Source organism: Andrographis paniculata, unplaced genomic scaffold (genome assembly GCF_009805555.1).
Source record: "Andrographis paniculata isolate CXL003 unplaced genomic scaffold, ASM980555v1 Contig76END, whole genome shotgun sequence".
Taxonomy (NCBI): Eukaryota; Viridiplantae; Streptophyta; class Magnoliopsida; order Lamiales; family Acanthaceae; genus Andrographis; species Andrographis paniculata.
The window spans coordinates 2,857,410-2,884,032 of NW_026137613.1; positions in this window are offsets into that span (position 1 = coordinate 2,857,410).

Sequence of the window (26,623 nt, forward strand, 5' to 3'; positions counted from 1 at the left end):
GTTTGATGAAAGGATGTTGTCCTACTGTAATCAATGAAAAAGAAATGACCAACTTAATGGTCAGGAACATGCATGGTCGCCTGAGAGAGGCGCTCACTGCCCATGATGTGGAAGATTTGGCAAGTCTTGCTTCCAAGGCTGGACGTTTAGAGTCCCTTTTTAGAGAAAAGGATCAGAATTTCAGGCGCAATAAAGTTCAGCATATGACAAGTATGGAAACAGAAACATACGACTTTGATTGTGATCAAACAGAAGAGATGGCGGCCGAAATAATTTTAGGGAAGCCTTATGTATACTCTAAGTTAAAGCCAATACCAGGAACTGAAGGAAAAGGGGAACCGACCTTTGACAATTCAAAGGCTGATGAGATTTTTGACATTTTGCTAACAGATGGCCAGATCCGAATTCCAAAGGGGCAGAGGTTGGCTACTAAGGAAGAAATCAAAGAGAGGCCATACTGTAAGTGGCATAATTTTTTTACACATAATACAAGTCAATTCACTCATTTTCGAAATGAGATCCAGAAGGCTATTAAGGTAGGTCGGCTCAAATATATCACTTTAGGTGTCGAGCAACAACCTTTTCCAAAAGTAACCACAACAATGGTTAATATACAAGCAAGTTCTAGATCAGAAAAAGGGAATTCATCAAACAGTGGCCGACTAGAAGAAAAACTCAAGGTCTGTCAAAAAACAGTGGCTGAAAAATGAGATACCAAGATGGTTCTTTTAATGTGGAATTAAAGGAGCAAGCGTTGGTTCGGAACCACCCGACTAGGAGGACGGGTTCGGTCGGAAGCAAATGGACTCGAAATAAGAAACCTTTACCAATTGATGTGGATCCTCGCTTCCCAGGCATGAATCGTACTCAGATTCGGAATGCCAAGCGCAGGTATGCTGCGAGATACAGAGACAAGGTCGCTTCCTCGAGGCAACCGAATATGCAAGGGACTATTGCTTCTCCGGAAGAAGGTCGGTCTATACGGGTCGCCTCATCAAAGCAACCGAACGACAGCCGAGGCGCTACTAAGTATACTGAAAAAGGTCGGTCCATCAGGGTCGTCTCGTTTGAGCAGCCGAATGAGGCAAAAGAAGGTCAGCCCATAGGGGTCGCCTCATCAAAGCAGCCGACCAGCATACGAAATACTCCTAATTACAATGAGGGAGGTGAGTCCATGCAAAAAAAGGGTAAAGGCTTGTCAGATGAAAGAGTTGAGGGTTTCAGATGTCAGTATTGCGAGAAGATTAACATTAACCCATCTCTGGAGAAATTTCGTTTGGAATCTCTGACTGTTCAACCTGAAATTGAAGTCAGAGACGAAATCCCAGAGATTGTTTCAAGGTCTGTCAAATCTCGACTGGGGCCACGTATCCCCTGCCGAATGAAAGAAATTAACTGGGTTGAGGAAAAGCCTTTGTGGGCAAATCTGGTGGATGAGTTTATAGAAGAACCAGAATGGGCAAACATTACAGATCCTGATTTTCAGTCAGAGGTTTCTCCAATAGTCTTCCCTCCCATTCCAGAAGGCACGGCGTCTCATTTGAAGCCTCTGTACGTTAATGCTCACATTTTTGGGAAACCAATCACAAAGGTTTTTATAGACAACGGGGCCGTCTTTAATTTCATGCCTTTAAAGACTCTCAAGAAGTTAGGGAAGGGAATTCACGATCTATCTCCTATGGATTTTGAGATGACCAGCTTTACAGGGCAGCCGACCAGACCAGAAGGCATGATGGTCGCCTCAATTGAAGTCGGTCCTAAAAAGATTTCTTCTGTTTTCTTCGTCGTGGATGCAGATACCACATATTCAATCCTACTTGGACAAGTTTGGATTCATGCATCTAAATGTGTGCCATCAACACTGCATCAACAATTAATGTTCTGGGAAGGCAATCAGGTCTTCAAAATGGAAGCAAATGACAACCCGTTTGGAGCGTCAGACCAAGTTAAAGAATTAGTTTTTTATTCTGGTCATGTACCTCCAATGTCTTAGTTTTTTATGGCTAATGAATACCCAAAAAAGGGTTTCAAATTCATCGGCCAGAATTCAATGTTCTTTTAAAAGAACAGATTCACTGTATAGCTCTTAAGTAAGCCATAACTACTTTTTATAATATATTTTTATGGAAGGAGCAAATTTACAAGGTTGTAGTGTAGTTATTAATCAATATTATTTAGACCAGCTTTTGAGAAGAGTAAAAAAAAATAAAAATTCGTGATGTTCATTTCCAAGAAGATGAGCAATTTCGTTGGCCTGATTTATTAGAGAAAACAGAGCCAGCTTTTTCAACACAAAAGATCCTTTGCTGGAATTTAACTTAGGAACCGACTTGGTTCCAAAAATAATCAGGATGAGTGGTCACTTGTCTGAAGAGCAACAAAAATTGATGCTCGAGGTTATAAGAAACAATATTGATTGCTTAGCTTGGGATTATTTAGAAATGCCTGGTTTAGAGCGAAGTATGATAGAACATCGGTTGCCTATTAAAAAGGATTTCAAGCCTTATAAGCAACCTCCAAGACGTATGAGTCCTGATTTGATGCCTCAGATCAAAGAAGAAATTCATAAGCTTCTTAAAGTAGGTTTCATCTGACCTTGCCGTTATGCGGATTGGTTGGCCAATATTGTGCCAGTGGTTAAAAAGAATGGTAAGATCAGGATATGCATCGATTTTAGAGATCTTAATATGGCCACTCCTAAAGATGAGTACGTGATGCCTATGGCCGACATGTTAATTGACTCAGCAGCAGGGCACAAAATTCTCAGTTTGATGGATGGTTATGCAGGATATAACCAAATCTTTTTGGCAGAAGAAGACATTCACAAGACAGCATTTAGATGTCCAAGAGCGTTAGGTATTTATGAGTGGATAGTTATGCCTTTTGGTTTGAAGAATGCTGGGGCGACTTATCAAATGGCCATGAACTCAATTTTTCATGATCTCATTGGTAAGTCTATGGAAGTATATATTGATGATGTTATCATCAAATCTTCTAGTTTTGAGGAACATTTGAGGGATCTTAAAGATGCTTTCAGTCGGATGAAGAAGTACAAATTGAAAATGAACCCGACTAAGAGTGCTTTCGGTATATCAGCCGGGAGTTTCTTGGGGTTCTTGGTTCATGAAAGGGGAATTGAGATCGATGCTAATAAAGCCAAGGAAATTCTTGCCAGCCCACCACCCAAGATGGTTAAGGAAATTCAAATTCTTTTGGGAAAGTAAATTATCTCAGGAGGTTCATTTCCAATGCTGCTGGCAAGGTCAGATCAATCACTAAATTATTGAAGGCAGGAGGAAGCACTTTTGAGTGGGGACCAGACCAACAGACAGCCTTAGAAGCTATAAAGCAAGCATTGGCTCAACCACCTGTGTTGATGCCTCCGAAGGAAGGTCGGCCCCTCAAACTTTATTTGGCAAATACCTATGAGGTGGTCAGTTGTTTATTTGCTCAAGATGGAGATGATGGAAAGGAAAGGGCAATTTATTATTTAAGCTAGACTCTCACAGGACCAGAATTAAATTATACAATGCCAGAGAAGATGTGTTATTCACTGGTGTTTGCATGCACCAAACTTGAACATTATATGTTGCCCAGAAGAGTTGAGGTTATTTCAAAGATTGATCTCATCAAGTTAATTTTGCAAAGACCTACAATGCAGGGCAGACTTATGAAATGGGCCATTAAATTAGCCCATTTCGATTTGTATCATTCTCCTTTGAGGACGGTCAAAGGCCAAACAATAGCAAATTTTTTGGCAGACTTCGCAAGTATTGAACAGGAACCGACCGGGTGCATGTCCTATGTAAGTACCCGAAATTGGTTAATGTTTTTTTATGGTTCTACCTCAGGAAACAGATCGGGCGCATGTGTCTTGTTGGAAGGACCAGACGGCCAAAGGGTCAATTTGCAGTTGCAATTAGAAGCCATGACCCATAATTCAGCAGAATATGAGGCTTTAAAGGGATTTAGGAAAGTTCAGTCGGTTATTATAAAAGGGGATTCTCAATTGGTGATTAACCAGGTAAACAAACAGTATGTTTGCAATTATCCCCATCTACGCAGATACAGGGATTTGGTAGGTCGGTTGCTATCAAAGATCTCCGAAGTGATAATTGAGTTCATCCCTAGAAAGAAGAATCAATTTGCAGACAACTTAGCTCAAAAAGCTTGCAAGGGAATCCCAAAAGATATATGTGCCGAGGCCGGCCCTGAGGCAGAGACGGGAACCGACTGGAGGACAGAACTGGTCATGTATCTACAAGATCCAGGAGCAAATGTACTGATTAGAATTTGACTGAAAGCTTTGCGATTCCAATTGGTAGAATAAGTGCTATATAAGAGAACATTCGAAGGATTACTCTTGAAATGTTTGGGGTCCAAGCAGGCTTTGGAGGTGATGACAGAAGTGCACAGTGGAATTTGTGGAACTCATCAGGCAGGTCTAAATATGAGATGGACTATTCTTCGTTTGGGTTTCTTTTGGCCAAAGATTTTTTAAGATTGCATACAATTTGCCAAGGGTTGCCAAGAATGTCAGAGGCATGGGCAGTTAAATCACTTACCAGTCACAGAATTGCAAGCTATGGCGAAACCATGGCCTTTTAAATCTTGGGCTATGGATATCATTGGTAAAATTCATCCTCCCTCGTCCAAACATCATTGTTTTATTCTGGTTGCAACGGATTATTTTACCAAATGGGTGGAGGTGGTTGCTTTAAAAAATGTGGATCAGAAGGAGGTGATCGATTTTCTGCTGAATCAGATCATATATAGGTATGGTATTCCTCATTCAGTAACAACCGACCAAGGTCTGGTCTTCACTGGGGAGAAGTTTTTAAGCTTCTTGGCAGAGTTTGGTATCCGTCTGAATCATTCTTCGCCTTATTATCCCCAAGCTAACGGGCAGGCAGAAGCAGCGAACAAGATTATTATTGGGATTATAAAGAAAATGATTGAAGGGAACCCAAGAAATTGGCATTTGTTATTATCTCGAGCCTTATGGGCGCATAGGAATAACAAAAATTCTGCCACAGGGTTTTCACCATATCAGCTCACCTTTGGACAAGATGCTGTGTTGCCAGACGAGGTTCAAGTTTCATCTGGACGTATAAGCTTTACTACTGATGAATTTACTGAGGAATATCAACGAAATATGTTGCAGCAATTGGAAGACTTGGATGTCAACCGACTTCATGCAATTGATCAAATTGTAAAGCAGAATGAAATCAGAGCTAAGACCTATGGAAAGAAAGTTTTTTACAGAACATTTAAAGAAGGAGACCTGGTCTGGAAAACTATTCTTCCTACATATAAGAAGGTTGATCAATTAGGAAAGTGGTCTCCGAATTGGGAGGGACCATTCATAGTTCAAAAGGAGATCGGAAATGGTGCCTTTATTATTATAAATCAAGAAGTTAAAAGGGTATGTGACTGTATTAATGCTAAATATCTGAAGAGGTATTTTCTTGCCTTTTCGGATAACAAGAAAGCATGAAATAGTAACTTTATTCAGAACCCGTTTGCCAAGGGTTCGAACCTAACAAAGGTTCATTCATTATCAGATGTTGAGTCGTGCAGAGGATTATTTTCTTCGGAGTCAAAATCTTCATTCCAATGATTAGGGATTAGTTCTGGTTCTTCATCAATAAGGCCCTCAAATCTAGGTCGGTACTTCTCCCACTGATCTTGCATCTTCTCAAGATCATAGTCGGTACGAGCTTTCATGTCTGTCACGGCTTGGCGCTCACGATCAACAAGAGCGCGTAATCTTGAAAAGACTACGCGTTGATTGGAGAAGGTATGATCCCAGCCAAGGTCTGGGAGTATGGCTGTCACGTGGTGTTCAATCAAATCCATGTGATGATCAATGTCGGGAAGGCGATTTTGAATATCCCGAAGAGTTTCATATCCTTCTAATACATTTTCGATCAGGCGAATAACATGATGAATAGTTTTTCTGCCTCGTTGGGAAAATCTGAATTTGAAATATAACTGTTTGAGTATGCATAGCAGATCTTCAGCATGGCCTCCAACTGGATGATTGCCCACGAAGAAGGGTTGAATGACACCTTGCCAGTTGTTTACAGGAACATGAGGACGATCGTGTGGCATTTTGGAAATCTACAAGCGTGCTCAAATTTCAGTTTGTAGCTAAGCGTCCGTTTGTTGTTCTGCAAGTGGCTGCAAGTATTTATAAGGGGGACAAATTGATTGGTTCCCGGGAGGGTCGGAATTTTGGATAGTGATCCTTAACAATAGGACAAAATTTATTTACCAAGTCAAAATTTCTAAAAGTTTACAGAAGGGATCCTAAAGTAATTTTAATCTGGGACCATTTATCTTTTGTTCTGGAGAGTTGCCTGTTATTGGCAGCCGACCGGTACTGTCTTACAAGTTGGGATCGGGCGTGAATCTTTAACTCCTGGTCCAGGTCGGCTGCATTGTTCTTGTACCGATCAATCAGGCGTTGCTCATCGCTTATGTGGCCTTCTAGGATGGACTTTTCTTGATGAAGTGTTTTCAATTCTGCCTCTTTTTGTTGGATTGATTATTCTATTTGTGCTTTGGCGTAGGAGAGACCTTCTAATCTTCCAGTCGCCTGTTGAATGGATTCTTTGATTTTGGTTAAGGAAGCCTCCAGATTTATTCTATCCAAGTCGGGTAAGGGCATCTCAGTTGTCAGAAGTTGAGCGAACAGAATTTCATTTTGAAGTTCAGACAGTCGCTCCATCAGTTGGTGAAGAATGGGGGCGGCAGCCGATTCTGAAGAAGCTTGAAATAAGAGATCACCAATGGTTTGAAGAAGACCATCAAGCAAGTCTGATCTCAACTCGGGGAAAGGTTGATCAACTGCCTGCGCAATTATAGTTCTGGCTTCCGTCGGAATTGAAACAGCCGACAAGAGGGATAGGTTAGGACATACCTGGAAGAATGGATGTTCGTTTCAGATTACATGAAGTATAAACATCAAGAATTAGTTGTGAAAGTTTTACTTACTTCTGGAAGGCTGGTCGGTTGGTATCTCAATCGCCGACTCTTCGGCTGCTTCAAATGGGCGCTGCGGGATGGATCTGGGTCCTTGAATGATGGAGATATAGTATGTTTAGTATCATATAGACAACAATTCACAATTGATAAAGGAGTTTCCAAATGTCTACCAGGTTAACAAAGGTCTCCGAGTCAGAGGAGGGGATTTCTTGTAATTCTTGTAGGAGGCCCCTTGGTGGCATAGGTGCAGGTTCTTCCTGCATGTCTGCTTCTGGAGGAGGGTCTGCTGCCCTCAGGTCGGCAGCTCTCGGGTCTGCTGCATCCAGGTCGGCTGCCCCCAGGTCGGCCGCTCTTTGGTTGGATACGTCCTGGACGGCTGCAGCCGGTTCGTTGGGAGCGATTTGGACGGCCGCATCAGAGACATTTCTGTCTTCTGAAGCAGCCACATTGGAATCAATTGCAGCAGAGGCAGAAGCAGGCATGACCATTGATGCTATATTGGGCAGAGACGGGTCTGAAGCAACATAAGGCAATCTACCCATCTCTGAAGCAGTCGCCTCACTGTGGGATGAGTCCCCTGTTATTTTCGGTTCGGCTGGCAAAGGGGCTATCATAGAGGCCTGTCGTTTGGTCGAGGGTTCAGGTTTGTGAATTTGGTCGAGTCTTGGTTTTGTTGATGTGTTTGGGTTTGAAGCAGGTTGGACGGTCGCTCTGATTGAAGTCGGACCTGAATATAAAAATAAGGCTCAATAACATGGTAAGGAAAGAATCAGATTATTATTGAGAATATAAGAAAATACCCGGATGAGGTTGGGTCTTTACGGGGGCCCGACTTGATGGGTGGTCTGTCGATGTCGGTTGAGTGTTTCCAGAGAAGGGAATAGCTTGAGTCTGAGAAGCTTTTCTTTTCCTCTGTGGAGTGCCCGACCCAGTGCCCTGAGTGATTAATCTCCTTCGAGTGTTGGTTAATGGAGTCACACCTAAAATCAATGCGGGCTGGGGTAGAAGGATGCTCAGCAGGCGATCTTTGTCAGGAGCAATTAAGGCCCAGGTGACCGATCACCATTCGCGAAAAGTTTCGATTGAAGCTGGAGAGGTTCGGAAAGGAATGTAGAAGTTGGAAGTTATGTAGCTGGTAAGCTGGGACACATAAAGAGCGATCAATTCAGGAATGACTCTCCCATCTGGACTTTGAATTATTAAATGTGGATGGGCGACAGGACCAGACAAGCCTTGTTGGCATCCGAATTGGTGTGCCAAAAACTGAGGCTGATAGATGAAGGTATAAAACGCTTTGTGACCTTTCTTATCGATCTTCTTACTGACAAATAGGGACCTGGGCTTAAGAGTAGCATCCTAGGAGAAGGAATAAGTGGGATGAGGAAGTGGGTCTGGGTCAGACAAAGGTGAGGATACTGGGAATGGCCAAAACAGGCCAGACGCATAACCAATGTATTTTCGGTGCATGTAAAATCGATACTTGGAGGTTGTTGCGACCTAAACAAAGTCGGTCAAGGGCTATTCCTAGAGATTTGTCAGGTGGCGGAACACCAGGGGGTTGACCAAGTTGGAATGCATCAGGAAAATAGAGACGGAACCATAATTCCAAGAACCAAAATGGACCCGACGCGGCGGTGTCTAATTTTTTACCATCCTTATCTGTAAGGCGGGTGCTAACCTGGATAATCCTTCAAAAAGATTGACAAGGAAAAGAGTATCCAGAGAAAAGAAGCGACCAGAGGCTATATGTATGGCCAAGTCAAGATGAGAGGGAAGGACACACTTCGAAGGAGAAATGACGACATACTTACAGAGCCAAAAGAGCAGAAAGGCAGTATGCTCGCGGTCGGTGACAGGGGTACCGTCTGCTCCTTGTTGGTTGTTTAAAAATTTTGTCCAGCCCCATTCCTTTATGCTAGCCAGAGACCAGCCTGTATGGTCTGCACTGGGCTCTTGTCCGTCTAGGGTACCCATTACAGGGTCTTCTCCTACGATTGACAGATGAGCGATCATGGCCACATCCATGAGTGTGGGGCCGATGGGGGCTGTTGAAATAAGGAAGGCGCAGATTTCAGGGTGCCAGAGCGCCGACATGGCTAGAAGAACCTTCTCATGTAAATGACATGGGAGAGTAGACAAGAGTATGGCCTTGTCGATTTGTTGATTTTTCCATTGATCCTGGAAGTGTTCTGCTACCCTTTTGTACCATGTGCAGTAGGGATCTTTGGGGTCCGTTAGATGAGTTTTGATGCTATCGTGAAGACGGATGGCATTGAAGTTTGGATTATTGATAGCTAGTAGATTTCTTGCTTCCAAAACCTCTCTAATTCGATTGAAGTCTTCAGGGGTAATACAGTATGGGCGAATGGTTGGAGTGAGCATTTTTGTCGCTACAAAAGCTGTTTCAGGGATTGATCCGTCGAAGGGAAGCGCAGGTATGTATTGATTCGCCATGTTTTTGGAGTTGCAAAGATGATGACGGCCAAGCCTGAGGGTGAGAGGTTTGGTAGCACAAAATGTGTTGCAGTAACTAATCACAGTTGCAGAGATGGTTCCACAAGAGAGGTATGGTTGTATATATATATTGCGAACTTCCAAACGGCGATTGGGGAATGACGTTTGAAAGTCCGATGGCGGCGGGCAAGTTGGTACGTATGAAAATTATAATTAGGTTAAAAAAGCCCAAGTCAGAAAAGGAGATGGGCCTATAATTGGGTCTGTTAGATCGATCAGGGAGTGTTTCGAGAAAATCTGGTGAAATAGACGTATTTCTGAGGAAGTAGCGGATCGGATGGTCCGCAGGTCGGAAGGTCCGCAGGTTGGAGAGTCTGCAGGTCGGAAAGTCCGCAGGTCTGATGATCCGTAGGTCGGAAGGTCCACAGGTCGGAAAGTCCACAGGTCGGAAAGCCCGTAGGTCGAATGGTCCGCAGGTCGGAAGGTCCGCAGGTCGGAAAGTCCGCAGGTCGGAAAGTCCGCAGGTCGGAAGGTCCACAGGTCAAAAAGTCCGTTTGCGGCTGGACCAACAAGTCGGGAGGTATGTGGTCGGACCAACAGGTCGGTTGGTTGGTGGTCGGATAGGCAAGTCGAATAGTCCGCCAGTCGGGAGGTTTACGGCTGGACTAACAAGTCGGGAGGTCTGCGGTCTGACCAACAGGTCGGTTCTTGTGGAGGTCGGATGCTGCGGAAAGCAAGTGAGGACAATAGCTTAGTCGGCTGAAAACATGTGTCAGCAGAAGAGGAGGTAGCGAACGGTTAAGAGAAATATTGTAACCGTTCGGGCGACGGTTCTAAGTACCGTTTCTGAAGGGTATTTAAGGATTGGGATTTGCAACTGACAGGGTATCTTCAATCATCTTCAAACAACAGCAAAGTCAGTGATTCGGGGATCATCATTTAAATTTTCAGTCTTTTATTTTCCAGTTTATTTTCGGTACCGTACAGTGTTTAGAAATTCCTAATCTCAGACGCTAAATATATCAAATTCGAAGATAATTTCTTATTTTTGGATTTTACATTTTATTGTTGAAAAAATACATTCAACAGTTTCAAACGAAAGGTTTGAAATTAGAGTAAATTACAATCTTTTCAAACGGAATGTTTGAAATTAGAATAAATTACGATCATCACAAACGAAAGGTTTGTAATTAGAATCAATTACGACCGCTTCAAACGGAAAGTTTGAATTTATAATCAATTACATCAATAATTAAAGTCGTAATTATGATCGTAATTGATCCCCTGCCATTTTGGCGGAGTGGAGACGCCTATATAAAGGGCGTCCCCCTTCATTCTAATCACCAATAACAAATAATCCTCTCGTCCTTCTCTCTTCTCTTCTAGCTTTCCGGCAGCCTCCCCAGCTCAGTTCCTCTCTCGTTTTTGTTCGCCGGAGCTCCAACGATTAGAGGTGCCACTCTCATTGGAGACGGAAACCGTTTTATCTTTAGGTTAGAACGCCATCCACCGGAGGCACTACCAAGACGTATCTAATTTTTGGAAAGAGGATCCATCATCGACTCAGTTTCACGTTTATTCTCGCAATACCCATACATTCAAACAATCGAAAATTATATATTACTTTGCGAGAATGTCAACCCCTGCCGGAGCTACCGCTGGAGAAGTCGCCGGAGCCGTCGCCAGAAAAGTCTCCAGAACCGCCGCCAGAAAAGTCACCGGAGCCGCAATCGGAGTTGTCGCCGGAAAAGTCACCGGAGGAGTCGCCGCTGGATATGTCACCGGAGCCTTCTCCGGAGGATTCGCCGGAGCCGCCGCCGGAGGAATCGCCGGAGGAGTCGCCGGAACCACAAACAATGTAGTCGCTCCTTCACTTGGGCCAGTTCCCATTATGGGCAACCCTTTGTTTTCTGGATTTGTCTCTGAGGGATATGGGGGATTTCTTGGGTTTGTGGCCGCACCCTCTGCTTCGTTCGCGGCCCAAACTGTTGGTCCTGGGCTTGGCCCACGGATGATGCCCCATGTACAAGTTCCACAAACATTCACGGGAGTGGACTTTAAGAGATGGCAGGAGAAGATGCTCTTCTACCTGACTGCGATTGGATTTGCTATGTTCGTGTTGCATGATGGCCCAATCACCCCAAAGCCCAGCGCGGATCAGTAGACGCATGCGAATTATGCATCTTGGGCACACAGAGACTACATGACAAGAAATACTATATTAGGTAGCCTCTCTAACTCTCTTTATAATGTATATTGCAAAATAAAGAGTGCGAAAGGGTTGTGGGATGCCCTTGAGAAAAAATATATGTCCGAGAATGCCGGGTCTAAATGTTTGTTGTGGCCCGGTTTATGGACTCTTTTATCCACTTGCTTTAGCTCATGCTTCAGCCCGTGCTTGAAGTTGCTCCAACTCGGGGGCAATTTCTCAATCATCACACTCGTGATGAAATTTTCTGGCAGTGATATCTCATCGTCGATAAAAGAGTGAGATATCACTGCCAGAAAATTTCATCACGAGTGTGATGATTGAGAAATTGCCCCCGAGTTGGAGCAACTTCAAGCACGGGCTGAAGCATGAGCTAAAGCAAGTGGGGCTTGAAGATCTGATTGTCTGAATCCGAATAGTGGAAGACAACAGAAATCAGCACAAGGTTAAAAGTTGAGATATTGCTAAAGCCAACTTGGTCGGAGATCCTGCCAAAAAACATGCACGCCCAACTCAAACGGACAAGGGCAAAGCCAAACAGTCCAAGTTCATAGGTAACTGTTTTAACTGTGGAAAAATAGGACACCAGGTTAAGGACTACAAGGCACCGAAAAAGAAGAAACTGAGTTCCCAATTGGTCGAGACGAGCCACCGGACTGATCGTGATCTCAATAGTGTCGACCTTGTCACTGTTGTGTGCAAAACAAATAATGTGGAAAGTCCGAGAGCTTGGTATATTGACACCGGAGCAACCTGCCATGTTTGCTCCGACAAAACAAACTTCTCGACCTACAAGGAGACCGAAGGGAGGAAGCTGCACATGGGAAATCATGAAACTTCTAAGGTCCAAGGCGTAGGGAACGTGGTGCTGAAGATGACCTCTAGCAAAGAACTAAACCTGAAAGATGTCCTGCATGTGCCAGACATTCGGAAAAATCTCGTCTCAGGATCGCTACTAGTTAGGCATGGTTTTAAACTTGTCTTTGTAGCAAATAAATTTATACTATCGAAAAACGAGATGTTCCTAACTAGGGGTTATCTTACAAATGGGTTGTTCAAATTGAATGTAATGGCCGTGCGCCGAGCACCACCTACTGATAATAAAAATATTGCTTCTTCTTCGTACTTGATTGAGTGTTCTGATTTATGGCATTGCAGACTAGGTCATGTAAACCTAAATGCTATAAAAAGATTAGTAAATATGAATTTACTAAATATAAAAGAGGTGAACACTTAAAACAAATGTGAAGTTTGCGTGGAGGCCAAAATTGCAAAATTACCTTTCCCGTCTGTCGAAAGGAAGACTAAGCTATTAGAGTTAATTCACACTGATGTATGTGATTTAAAATTTGTGCAAACTAGAGGTGGAAAGAAATATTTCATCACCTTTATCGATGACTGCACAAAGTATTGCTATCTTTACCTATTAAGGGAAAAGAGCGAAGCAATCCAGGCCTTCAAGAACTTCAAAATCGAGGCAAAAAATCAATTTGACTGTAAAATCAAGACAGTTCGAAGTGATAGAGGTGGCGAATATGTGGCCCCGTTCGAAGAATTATGTAATGAAAGTGGCATAATTCATCAGACAACGGCTCCATATTTACCTCAATCGAACAGCGTTGCAGAACGCAAAAATCGAACACTTAAGGAAATAATGAATGCCTTGCTGATAAGTTCAGGACTTCCCCAAATCCTGTGGGGGGAGGCGGTACTGACTGCAAATTATATCCTGAACAAGATTCCACTTAAGGGTAAAGATGCCACCCATTACGAACTATGGAAATGCAAGAAACCCACATACAAATACCTCAAAGTGTGGGGGTGCCTAGCGAAAGTGGAAGTTCCGCTTCCAAACAAAGTCGCTATCGGCCCAAAAATGGTAGACTGCATATTTATCGGATACGCACTAAACAGTAGTGCCTATCGTTTCATAGTTCACAAATTGGAAATCCCTGGGATGACCAAGGGAACTACGATAAAATCAAGGAATGCCACATTCTTTGAAAATATCTACCCTTGTAAGGAACGGATGCAGTCAAATCCAAAATTCGTAGATGAAGAACTATGGGGCGTAAAAAGACAAATGACTAATAGCCCTAATCAAGAGGCTTCAGAGCCTAGGCATAGCAAAAGGACAAGGGTCGAGAAAACCTTTGGTCCGGATTTTGTTACGTATATGTTAGACAATGATCCAACAACGATCAAGGAAGCACTATCCAGTCTTGATGCTCCTTTTTGGAAGGAAGCAATAGATAGTGAAATAGACTCTATAATGCATAATAAGACTTGGGTGTTATCTGACCTACCCGAAGGTTGCAAACCACTAGGGTGTAGATGGTTTTTTAAAAAGAAACTCAAGGCTAATGGGTCTATTGACAAATACAAAGCCCGTCTCATAGTAAAAGGCTACAGAAAAACCGAAGGGTTTGACTTTTTCGACATATATTCACTGGTAACCAGGATAACATCCATTCGAATACTTCTTTCGATTACATCTTTGAACAATCTTGAGGTTCACCAAATGGATGTGAAGATTGCTTTTTTAAATGGTGAATTAGAAGAAGAAATATATATGGAGCAACCGGAAGGATATGTCGTTCCTAGCCAAGAGAAAAATGTGTGCAGACTGGTAAAGTCTTTGTACGGGCTGAAACAAGCACCTTTACAATGGCATTTGAGATTGATAACGTTATGCTATCAAATGGTTTCAAAATAAACGAGTGTGACAAGTGTGTCTACATCAAAGAAACACCTTCCGGTTTTATCATAATATGTCTATATGTAGACGACCTACTAATCATGGCCGAAGAGGTCAGTCTGATCAATGAGGTCAAATGCATGTTGAGTCGTAACTTCGACATGAAAGATTTGGGGGTTGCCGACGTCATCCTTGGGATGAAGATTCTAAGACAAAACGAAGGTATTGTTTTGACTCAGTCTCACTATGTGGAAAAGATTCTGAGAAAATTCAATGTCTACAAAAACACTCCAGTGAAAACCCCAATGGACCTCAGCGTACACTTGAGCAACAATAGGGGAGACCCCGTAGCTCAAGAAGACTATGTCAAAATTATTGGAAGCCTAATGTACTTAACAAATTGTACAAGGCCTGATCTGGCTTGCTCTGTAAACAAGCTGAGTCAATACACTAGCAACCCCAGTCATGAACACTGGAAAGCGTTAGTAAGAGTATTAAGTTATCTTAAATTTACTCTGAATTTTGGCATACATTACGCGAAATATCCACCGGTACTCGAAGGGTACTACGATGCCAATTGGATATCCGATGCAAAAAACTCACTGTCTACAAGTGAATATGTATTTACAATTGGAGGAGGAGCTGTCTCGTGGAAATCCAAAAAAAATAGACGTGCATTGCACGGTCCACAATGGAATCGGAGTTCATCGCCTTGGACAAAGCTGGCGAAGAAGCTGAATGGCTGAGGAAATTCATGGATGATATTCCATACTGGACTAAACCAGTACCTCCCGTAATAATTCACTGCGATAGCCAAGCTGCAATAGCAAGGGCTAAGAATGGAATTTACAACAGTAAATCCCGACATATTCGACGTAGACATAACACTGTAAGACATTTGATCACCAGTGGGGTTTTGACTATTGAATATGTAAAATTAATAGAAAACCTAGTGGTTCCGCTAACCAAAGGGTTGCAGAGAGATCAAATGTACAAACTGCTAAAGGGAATGTGTTTGAAATCCACAAGATAGAGACAACTACAATGGTAACCCAACCAAATTACTTGAAAATCCCAAGTCTTGGTTCAATGGGAAAACTAAACTGTAAGAGTCCGGCACGAACACTCAATACAATTCTCTGAAAAGCAATGAGTGTTATAATGTGCAAAAGTGGTGAGGTTGAGTCAATGACTCTTAATGATTCTAAAGGTGTGAGTTAGATACCTTGATATAGGATTACCTATATAAGTGTGAAGTGTGGGCCACTTCAAATAAAACACTTATGAATCCAAAGACGAGATCCATGGCCGAAATAGATCAACATGTTAGAACAAAGTTGAGACTGAGATAACGACACGTCAATATTATTGACTAAGTGCACGCAGTGGTGGAACAGTTCAATGCATCACGTCAACTGGGCCACCAGTACACTCTGTAATGTTGACTATGGAAGGTTCAAAGCACAAAACTACCTATCCTGATGTGTCAATGTCTCACAGGGATTGAGCTAAGTTTCTGTCATTTATGGGCATTTCCACTCATGTGGGGGATTGTTGGATAATCGGTTATTTGCAATCGATTATTTTGTGAGTGAAAATACGACAGGCCGGTGTACCAAATTAATATAATTAATTTGGAAGAAATAAAGAAATATTATTTATTTATTGTGTATAGGGTTTGATTAATATTTTGGCTATTTTGTCTGTCTCAAGACAAACCAAATTGTGCAACCCCAAATTAAACCCGGGTATATGGCCTAAGTCGCAATATTATTTGGATAAAATATTATCCGTTGGGTAAATTTATTATAATCTCAAACGGAAAGTTTGAAATTAGAATAAATTACAATCATTTCAAACAGAAGGTTTGAAATTATAATAAATTACGATCGTCACAAACGAAAGGTTTGTAATTAGAATCAATTACGACTGCTTCAAATAGAATGTTTGAATTTATAATTAATTACATCGAAAATTAAAGCCGTAATTATGATCGTAATTGATCCCCTGCCATTTTGGCAGAGTGGAGACGCCTATATAAAGGGCCTCCCCCTTCATTCTAATCATCAACAACAAATAATCCTCTTGTCCTTCTCTCTTCTCTTCTAGCTTTCCGACAGCCTCTCCAGCTCAGTTCCTCTCTCGTTTTTGTTCGTCGGAGCTCCAACGATTAGAGGTGCCACTCTCATTGTAGACAGAAACCGTTTTATCTTTGGGTTAAAACGCCATCCACCGGAGGCACTACCAAGGCGTATCTAATTTTCGGAAAGAGGATCCATCCTCGACTCGGTTTCACTTTTATTCTCGCAATACCCATACATTCAAACAAATAATACTCAATTTCAAAATATAATCAAACAAACCCTATAATTGAAACTTTGAGGGCTTGTTTAGTTAGTAATTTTTGTTTTTTTTCTTCAAATAGTTTGAATAGTGGTATTTGAATACTTTGAAGGCTTCTTTAGATAGTAATTTTTTTTTTCTTCAAATAGTTTGAAGTGGTATTTGAATATAATATATATTTTTTTTATATTACTTATGATAGTTGTTGCAAAGAAAGTGCTAAATATTTGAAATTATACTGGAATTTGATACTTACAATGGAGGAATACAAATATGAAGCTATTAGGGTATACTGCTAGTGACTATGCATATGATGAAGATGATAAAAGAAACACTTCAAGCTATGTATTTTTATTTAAAAAAATATCAATTTGTTGGAGTTCAAGAAAATAAGAGATTGCACTCTCTCTTCCATAGAGGTTGAATAAGTAGTTGTTACCATGGACAGATGTAGTAGAGGGCACTACCACAAAACAGGGTATTAACCACAGGCTGAGGGTTCGTAACAATATTATCGTAACAAATAGATATTTTGGTTACGATAAAAATCGTGACAAAAGAATTTTTGTTCGGTTAACATTTCAGGCACAGTTGTTACGCAGAATGTTACGTAACAATTAAGAATATGGAAAACTTTGGTCGAAATAATATTAGTTATGAACAATTTTCGTAATTAATGATATTAATTTATTTTTTTCCATTTAAATTTAATATTTGAAATTTTTAAAAAATTAAAAAAACATATATATACATATATAAACACGCATTGGTAAGTCTTCACCCAAAAATTTCAAATATAGAAATTAGGGGACACCTTATTCCCCCCCTCGCGTTGTTCTCCTCCCTCGCACTGCACTGTACTCCCTTCTCCTTCCGCCGACACAACCATCATCGTCAAATTGGTTGGATTGACAAGCTACTTCGGTGCCGGCGTTCAGGTAAGGTGTTTAGGTTTTGTCCAAGAAGATTCACTGTGGACCTACGGTTCTTCGTCCGTTGCATTCTCAAACCGATATTTTGAGGAACACAAAAAATTGGCTTCTTTAGGTTCATACGGACTAGTCGATTTGGGGAGTGGGTTTGGGTATGCCATGATTGCTTTCTCTTTGTTTAGGTCTGTGTCTAGAGCAAGCTACTAAGGTCGATTTTTTAATTTTTTTTGCAGAAAGATCATTTGTTGATGATATCTAGTAAGACTCTATTGGTATGATTTAATTGAACTAAATTTAGAATGAGATTCCGTAGTTGAAATCTACACAGCGGGCTGCCCTAGGTTATATGCAACTTTTGGCGTTCTGTGTTTCTATATTGGATGTAATGTGTTGTGGGTAATGAGGGTTTTTGTTAGGGAAACGATGGATAATTGCAGTTTTGATGGTGATTTGTTGTGTTTTCAATGTTTGATATTTGCTACTCAATGAGGAAAACATAAAATCAGTAGGGTTCTTAGTGTGATTCGTACGCCTAGTCAGTTTGGGATACGAATGATCAAGTGATGGCATTAGGTGTAGTTCAATGTTCCGTTTGTATAATTGAGGAATCAATTTGTTCAGCTCAACAGGTGCTTGTGAATTTGGATTCAATAAACAGGAAAAAGAGAAAAGGGGAAAAGATTTGAATTAGTAAATGAATTCTGATTGATAAAGCATAATAGGTTAAACCAAAATGTAGATCAGGAATGGAGATACCTTACATAGCTCACTTGATAATTGTTCAGATTTCCACTTAAATGTTGTATGTTATAGTGTTGGATATGTTTTCCATTTCATCTCTATGAATGGATTGAAATAGTATTGTTTATACTTCTGATCTTACAATATATTGTTGTTCTGCGAATTTATTGTATAACTTATGATTCAGTAATAGGGATAGGCATTAGACACCGGCATGTATAAAAGGTTGGAGGTAGCATAGTTGTAAATGGATTGCTAAGGTGCAAAGCCTGCATTTTTTTGTTAATTAGTTATATTTATTGCAGTTTAGTTTGTATTTACCGATTAAATAAGGATACGAAAAGCATATTTCTCTTTCTTTAAGTTTTCTCCTACTCAAAGCTACTGGTTCTATAGTCTCCTTTTTTTCATGTCTTCTCTTGCCTCTCGTTGCTTTTTTTTGTTTCCCCGCTGCATCGCTGCTGGTCAACTGTGAAGCACGGTAGCGGAAACTTTTGTTTTTCTGTTGTGTTACTATTTATACAGAAACTGTGTACACCCGGGGAAAAAATATGCAACATGGTTTTAGTATGTGTGCTAATTTCACATAGTGATGAGATCCTAGAATTTATAGGGGAAATAACATTAACTTATGATAAATTAATGAATGAACTAATTCAAAGGCTTATGTTGCAGTTTCAGTCCTTCATCAACATGTAATACTAAAAGTGATATATATGTACCAATTCAATCCTACAATGAAGAATGGATATTGCAAAGTAGTGCGTGTTTAACTTTTGTAGTAGTTTGTGTTATTTTTACTGAAAATGAGTGCATATTTAACTTGTGTTTTTTTTACAGGATACTAAATTGTGGAGACAAAGGCGTGCAGTGTGAATTCAGGATAAGCATACTTGAGTTTAACGGAAGGTCTGATTTCTTTTTAATGCATTTCCATTGTGCAAAGCTTCTAAGTGGTCTATGTTTTCTCGGGTGGTGGTGTACTTTAGTGTTGTGTGCATTCTCACAAACCTGAAATATTCTTTGGACATCAGATTTGAGGATTTTTTCATATTCGTACAAAAGGGCAAGGAAAAATTTAGAATATTTAGAAATTTTTCTTGACACAAGTAGGGTATGGATAATTCTTGCTGCTCTAGTATCTAGAGATGATGGATCAGAATTTTTTGCGGAGCGTAGAAATCATTCAATTCTCATTAAATTGCATCCATAAAAGGTTCTGAAGTGGAGAAAATGGTGATTTTAAAACATGAGCCTCTTAATGTTGTGATGAATGTTATATTTTACTTATAAGTGCAGTACATGGACTTACAAGTACCAAAATGTTGTTTCTTAAAGCCGATGTTATAACTTTGTTCTTTTAAATTGAGGGTGCACGCCTGTATCAAGACTTAAACGTTACGAGTTTGAATGCATGTTATGTTGATGGAATCACATATATATTGCCTTTTTAGATGGATAGGAGTTGGATAGATGATACGAACCATATCTCCGCTCAATATTTGGATAGGGTCAGTAATTTCTTAGATTTTGTCTTCAAAGATAGGAACTCTGATGCTTCCATCTATTGTCCCTATACGTCATGTGGAAATCGCATAACAAAATCTCGTAGGGATTTATTGCTCCATTGTATTTGCTATGGATTCGACCAATCCTACAAGGTCTGGACTTGTCATGGGGAATGAGAGGTGAACTTTGCGGCCACAGAAGACAATGTTCCAATGCGTTGGGAGGATGAACTAGATCTTCTGTTGCAAGAGTGCGCAACAGCAGAGAACACTGGGCCGGGGCCCAGTAACACCAAACCTCATAATGATAAGGAGGATGACTATATACATCGTGACAGTAAGGGGTACAGAAAAATGTTAGAAGATGTAGAGAAAGAGCTAATACCAGGGTGCAAAAAAATGAGCAGACTCTCGTTTATCGCTCGCCTTTTGCACTTGAAGGTTTTGTGCCACTGGTCTAATAAATCTATTGACTTATTGTTAGAGTTGTTAAGGGATGTACTTCCAGACGATGTTGTCCTCCCGAAGAACTTCTACGAGGCTAACAAGATCACGAAAGAAGATGTTCATATGCAAGATTATCCATGCATGCATCAACAATTGCATATTTTTTATAGGGGAAGATGTTCACCGTGATGCTTGTGTTGTGTGTGGGAATAAAAGATTCACACAAGGTCAAGATAGATTTCCCGTGAAGAAGTTGAGGTACTTTCCGTTGATTCCCCGATTGTAGAGATGGTTCTTATCTTCCAAAACTGCATCTTCTCTGGGATGGCATGCCGAAGGGCGTGTCGATGATGGCAAGATGCATCACCCAGCAGATAGTCCTGCGTGGAAGGGGTTTATCATCGGTACCCCATGTTTGCTGAGGATATTCGCAACGTACGCCTTAGGTTGGCCACCGACGGTTTCAACCCCTTTGGAAATATGAGCGTCAGCTACAGCATTTGGCCCGTAGTACTTATGATATATAATCTACCACCATGGCTATGCATGAAGTAACCATCATTCATCCTATCTACAATTATAAATGGTCCGCAAGGCCTGGGGGATCGGATCGACGTCTTCCTTCAACCTTGGATGGATGAGTTGAAGGAGCTTTGGTATGATGGTGTTCGGACATATGATGCGAGAAGCAAGGAGGACTTCCAGATGCGAGCTGCGTTGCTGTGGACCATCAGTAATTTTCCCGGTTATGGTATGTTGTTAGGGTGGCCAACTCGTAGGACGAATGCATGTCCTGTTGGTGGTGTGAAAACTCATTCCAGGTATCTAAAAAATGGTCACTAATATAGCTACTGTGGGCATCGAAGGTTCCTACCGAGTGCGCATAGAATGCGCTATGATAAACATGCATTTGACGGTATGATGGACTTTGAGACAAAGTCGTCTCGCTTGACTTTTAATGAACTGCTCCAGCAGCTTGCTTCAGGATGTGCGAACTGAGTACCGTAAGGTTGATCTTATTCAGAAGGTTGTTTCACAGAGATCCCGAAAGCGTATCCGGGAGGTAGATGTGAACCAACGTACATGGAAAAAAAAGAGCATTCTGTTCGAGCTCCCTTATTGGGCCGAGAATGAAGTACGTCACAACCTTGACTTGATGCACATTGAAAAGAATGTGTGTGAGAATGTATTGTATACATTGTTAGGGACTAAAGGAAAAACAAAGGATAATCTCAACACAAGGAAAGTATTGCAGTTACTGCAAATACGCAATTCTTTGCACCCGGTCTCCGGCCCGAGGGGTTCTATATATTTGCCTGCTGCTATGTACACTATGAGTAACCTAGAAAAACGAATCTTCCTATCTGTGTTGAAGGTTCCGTGGTATATTACGGGATTGTTACAGACATTGTAGAGGTGTACTATGACAATCTACAGAAGTACCTTCTTTTAAAATGTGATTGGGTGGATCAAGAGAGAGGTGTTAAAGAAGATGAGTTCAAGTACAAGCTTGTGAACTTTAATCATCTGATGTACCCGAAGAACTTGCCCACTGATGAGCCATTTGTCCTAGCAACCCAAGCCAATCAAGTTTGGTACATTGCAGACCCGGTTCAGGAGGACTGGAGTGTTGTTATTCCGGTGACTTGGCGGGACACATATGATGTGTATACTACAATCAATCATAGATTCAGTACTAGGGTCGCTTTAGATGACAGAGGCAACGCCAGAGAAGCTGCCGACTATTGGCTAAGGGAAGACGTTGAGGGCCAGCTACTTGATGGAACAACACAGATTGACAATGCAGATATTTCAGCTCGGCATTCGGAGAAAACCTCCGAAGATGAATATGCTTAGTGGTGAAGGAAGAAAGCGGGCATTTTTTATTATATGTAAGTATTGCTTGGTGAACGCCCCCATTTTGACAATGTGACAACCACACTTCCTTTTTGAGCTCCAACATCATAATAAATTTCACATCTCAACATATGGTACTTTTTTCGTAAGGGTGTATCAGTTCAAGTACGCCTTAGGTAACAACTTTGAGTCAATCATCTCATTTCATCAACTTTGTTTTCTATCATTGTATGTTCTTCATCAGCTACATGCATTTTTTGTTTTATTATGTTGTGACTTTTGTGTTGTTTCACACAACTCCCTAATGCTCATATGTTGCAGGTTATAGCAAAAACTAAACGAGGTGCCATAGGATGGTCCCAAGATCCGACTGGCTCGCCCGTAAGACGTGTTACCCGGGCATCCGCATGCAACAGCCCCGTAGATGGAACTAATGTAGCTAGCAAGAACCCATCATCTATGCGGAAAACTGCAAAGAAAATGACAAAACAAAAGGGAACGCGGGTCTCACCATTGCTTCAGCAAGTTCTCTCCATCACATCAAAGTTGGAGAAATAGGGCAATATACATGCTCCCACCAAATCAACGACATCGTCCGCTCGACGAGCAGTGCTTCAGGATTCGGAGGGGCCTGCAGAGGTAATGTTGTTCTTTTGCGTCACTTGGTTCTTAACTGTCATTAACATAAGTCCGTAATGTGCTGACAGTATTAAACCCAACAGGAACATAATGTTAGGGATATCCCAGCTTCCCCTGAACCAAATGCACCCATACAGGATGAGGATGAGACAATACCCCCCACACAAGTAGATGACGAAACAATCCCACCGATGCAAGACATGGAGACTGCAGAGAGTGATATACCGTTCTTGGGTAGGGAATTGGGGCCCGACCTTGTGGCGATGGAAGACACAAAGGCGGGCGATATGGCACACTTGGATAGGATAACATCAGATGGCGGTTTGGAAATCATCCTTGACAGTTTATGTCTTGCATTAACTAATGACGAAAGTGCTACACACGTTCCTTATAATAACATGTAATATCTTTTTTGTATTAGTTGGTTCCTCGAAGAAGAAACAGGGAAGGGGGGCAGCAAGAATGCCACATGGATGGGGAAAAGATCACAAGATGCTTGTATTTACATCGCCGGATGGCAAAAGCATTGTTGGACCTAACGTAAACGAGTACAAGACCGCTATTGGGGTGATTGCGCGCAATGGAGCTCGACTTCTTCTGCATTACCCGACATTTGCTGAAATACCGGAGACTAAGAGACAGGGTGCATGGATGGAGGTTCAGGTGATGCAACATTCATTAATTATAAATTCCTTTGATTTTTTTAGAGTTCTATTTACTCTTATACTATCTTGTCTGGACGGGGCGATAACCACGCCACATGTCCTACCAGAGCAACAGCGGATCACCAAACTCAGCAGAGAAAGTGGTCTTGGCTGACTTACGGGAGGTTTGGAGGCATTGGAAATACAGCATCATATCAACTTACTTCAACCCAATCCAGGATGACAACGAAGCATTAAGAAAGGTTCTTTCTAGCCGGATTGTGGCCGATCAATGGCCGCATTTTCGTTCTTTAGTAAATTTACCAAGGGCTAGAGTCATAGTGATCCTAGGTAACCACCGTAAGCCTTTCCTCATTTGAACCTTGCCCTTATTGCCCTTAGATCCACCGAGATGAGATATGCCTTGCCTGCAGGCAAAGTTGGTTGAGTACTGGCAGGACGAAAAGGTTAACGTATGCAATAGAGACGAACAATAACTCGAGCTCCCTTATTGGCAGAGTCCTATTTGAGATCTAAATAATTCGTATAAATGTAGCTTCAATCGAAGAAAAATGCATCTAACGTACAGAAAAGAAGCTTTCCGCATCGTGCTGGGCGGAAGTCCTTCACGACTCTCGCCGAGGAGGTACCTTTAATTATAAGTAAGAAATCAGTCCAAATTTCTTTGTTTCTATGTTATGCTCTATCCATATGTTTTCCTTTTGTATAGTTGATGGGTTTTTCAATGACGCAATGCCTTGTGTTGATGCAGATCAAGGCGAAGGGGAAAGACCCCGACAGTTTAGAGATATGGATATCTAGTCGGACACAAGGCAAGGGAATAGAAAATCAACAAACCGAAGAGATATTGGTGTAATAAATTCATTCCTTCCGTTAATACAATTTAGACATTAACTACCTCTATAACTATACGTGCAAGGTCGGCCTCACTTGATTCTTTTGTTGTAGACACATTTGCAAAATGAGCTGAACAAGATTCCCAAGGAAGGGCGGACTCCGGATGTTTGGGAGACTCTTTACGGACGGGCTCTTGGGGGAAAGACCAAAAAAGGCTCAAAGGTTGACAGTGCCGCCAGTTCAGCTCATCCCCGCAGTGAGGCAACTGGTTTAACAAATACTATAGCATTCCAGCAAGGGTGGGAAGAAATGTAGAGCGCACTTGCAGAGTTGAAGGCAATGATGGCTGAGTTCAAAACCATCAAGGCTGATGTGTATGCATTCATGCACAAAAACTCCGGAGCAGTTAGTGGCCCATTTGTAAGTATTCTTAATATTCATACTTTCTTTAATTGCATCCCACGAGCTTTGAATGGCTAAAAAATTCTTAATATTCTTAATATTCATACTTTTTTTAATTGCATCCCACGAGCTTTGAATGGCTAAAAAATTCACTACGATTTGTTTATTTTTCATAGGCCACAACTCGTATTGATACGGTCTCTGAGCTTCTTAGGCCTGTCCCTGAATCATCTATGACGGTATGATTTTGTGAAACCCTAAAGTTAACTAAGTGTCAACTTTAGGCTAACCTTCATTTCTAACATGTATGCTTCCGACTCTTCTGCAATATCTATTGTAGGTTGGCACCCATGTGCTTATATTATCTCGTACCGGAGAGAAGAAAGTTGTTGCTGAGGAACTTCTGCTCAGCCCCCCCTGCACCAGGTTTGTGGCATTGTGCCTTAATTTTATGCATGTGAATCCTTCAATATGATGTTCATACCGCATTGTCGATGTTGTGACCGTACAGGTCTCATAGTGCAGTTGATTCTGGTTTTATTAAGTATGGGCATCTTTAATTTGACATATATTGCAGTTAGAGTATTGTGTATATATAGGTTGTTATTGTAGGGACAATAGTTATGTTGGTGTAATGTTGATTCTGTGCTGATCTTATATTTTTTATCGCTGACATGACATTGTTTATGGCTATGCTGTTATTATACTATTTAGGCGCACACTACAGTCCCAAAACCGATGAATGAATGCTTTATTATTGAGTATTTGTGTAGTCCCGACCTGCACACAATAGGTTTTTATGTGATGAGGATCACTAACATATATTTTGATTTATCAGTGGTCGTTACTCTGAACTTGAACTCATCTGCGGGGGTCTGCTCATATTTAGTGCATAAATGATAATTAATCTCCAATGGCATGATACTACAAAACATACATGGAGCAGTCCTATTTGGGGGTCACCGTAAGGAATTATTAATTATTGAAATTATTATTTTAATATTGTACATGATTTGCTACTTTACGTAGGTTTTATTTGTGGATGGTTGGTTTATAGTTCGAGTTGCAAACGCATTGAAAATTAGAAAGTAGTGTAGTTTGGTGCCTAATTAATGGGTCAAATATCATGTATCGTAGTACATGTCCGAATGTATATACTCGTGGTATATAAGTTGGGAAATATACACTTCAAATAATTTATGACATGTTTTATGTATAGCCTTAATGTGTTGATATATACGGTGAACTACATACTTTTAAATTGCTCTTGTGAATGTTGTAGGTGACACACTTTCCCTGGTCAAGGTTTTCATTACATCCGCCGTAGTCCCGGACACACTCCTTATTTTTGCGAAAATTGCTGGGGTGACTACCTTTCGCGAGGTGGCCGGTGAAGATCCTATTGAGTGGAACTATAAGGATATATGGATCTACTTTCACAACTTTCACGTATGGCTTCCAAAATTAAAATAATTATTACTTAAACTAAACCTTACTATGTTCGTAATTGTAGCTCATGCGCCATCCATGAAGCATATCGATCAGTTCCTTTATGTTTTGCCTATGCATGCATTATCAATTGCATGTCGTGGATGTGCTTGGATTGTAGGTTCTAATGGCTATGTGAAATACCTAAGGAATAGATGCATAGACATCTTGATGTATCTTTTGTGTGGTAAGAATTGCTGCTATGGATTTATGGATCTCCCCACTTACTTATTACTAGGTTGGATGTTTGAAATGCTTGTGTTTGACGGAACATAATGTTGAAGTGCAGATGTTGCTAGCCTTGTTTGATGGGTTAATTTACTTTGTTGTTTGCTGGAGGACATCGATTAGTAAATACTGTTATGTTAATATCCTATGTTGGGAATTCCTTATAGTGTTTATTGTTTGCAATT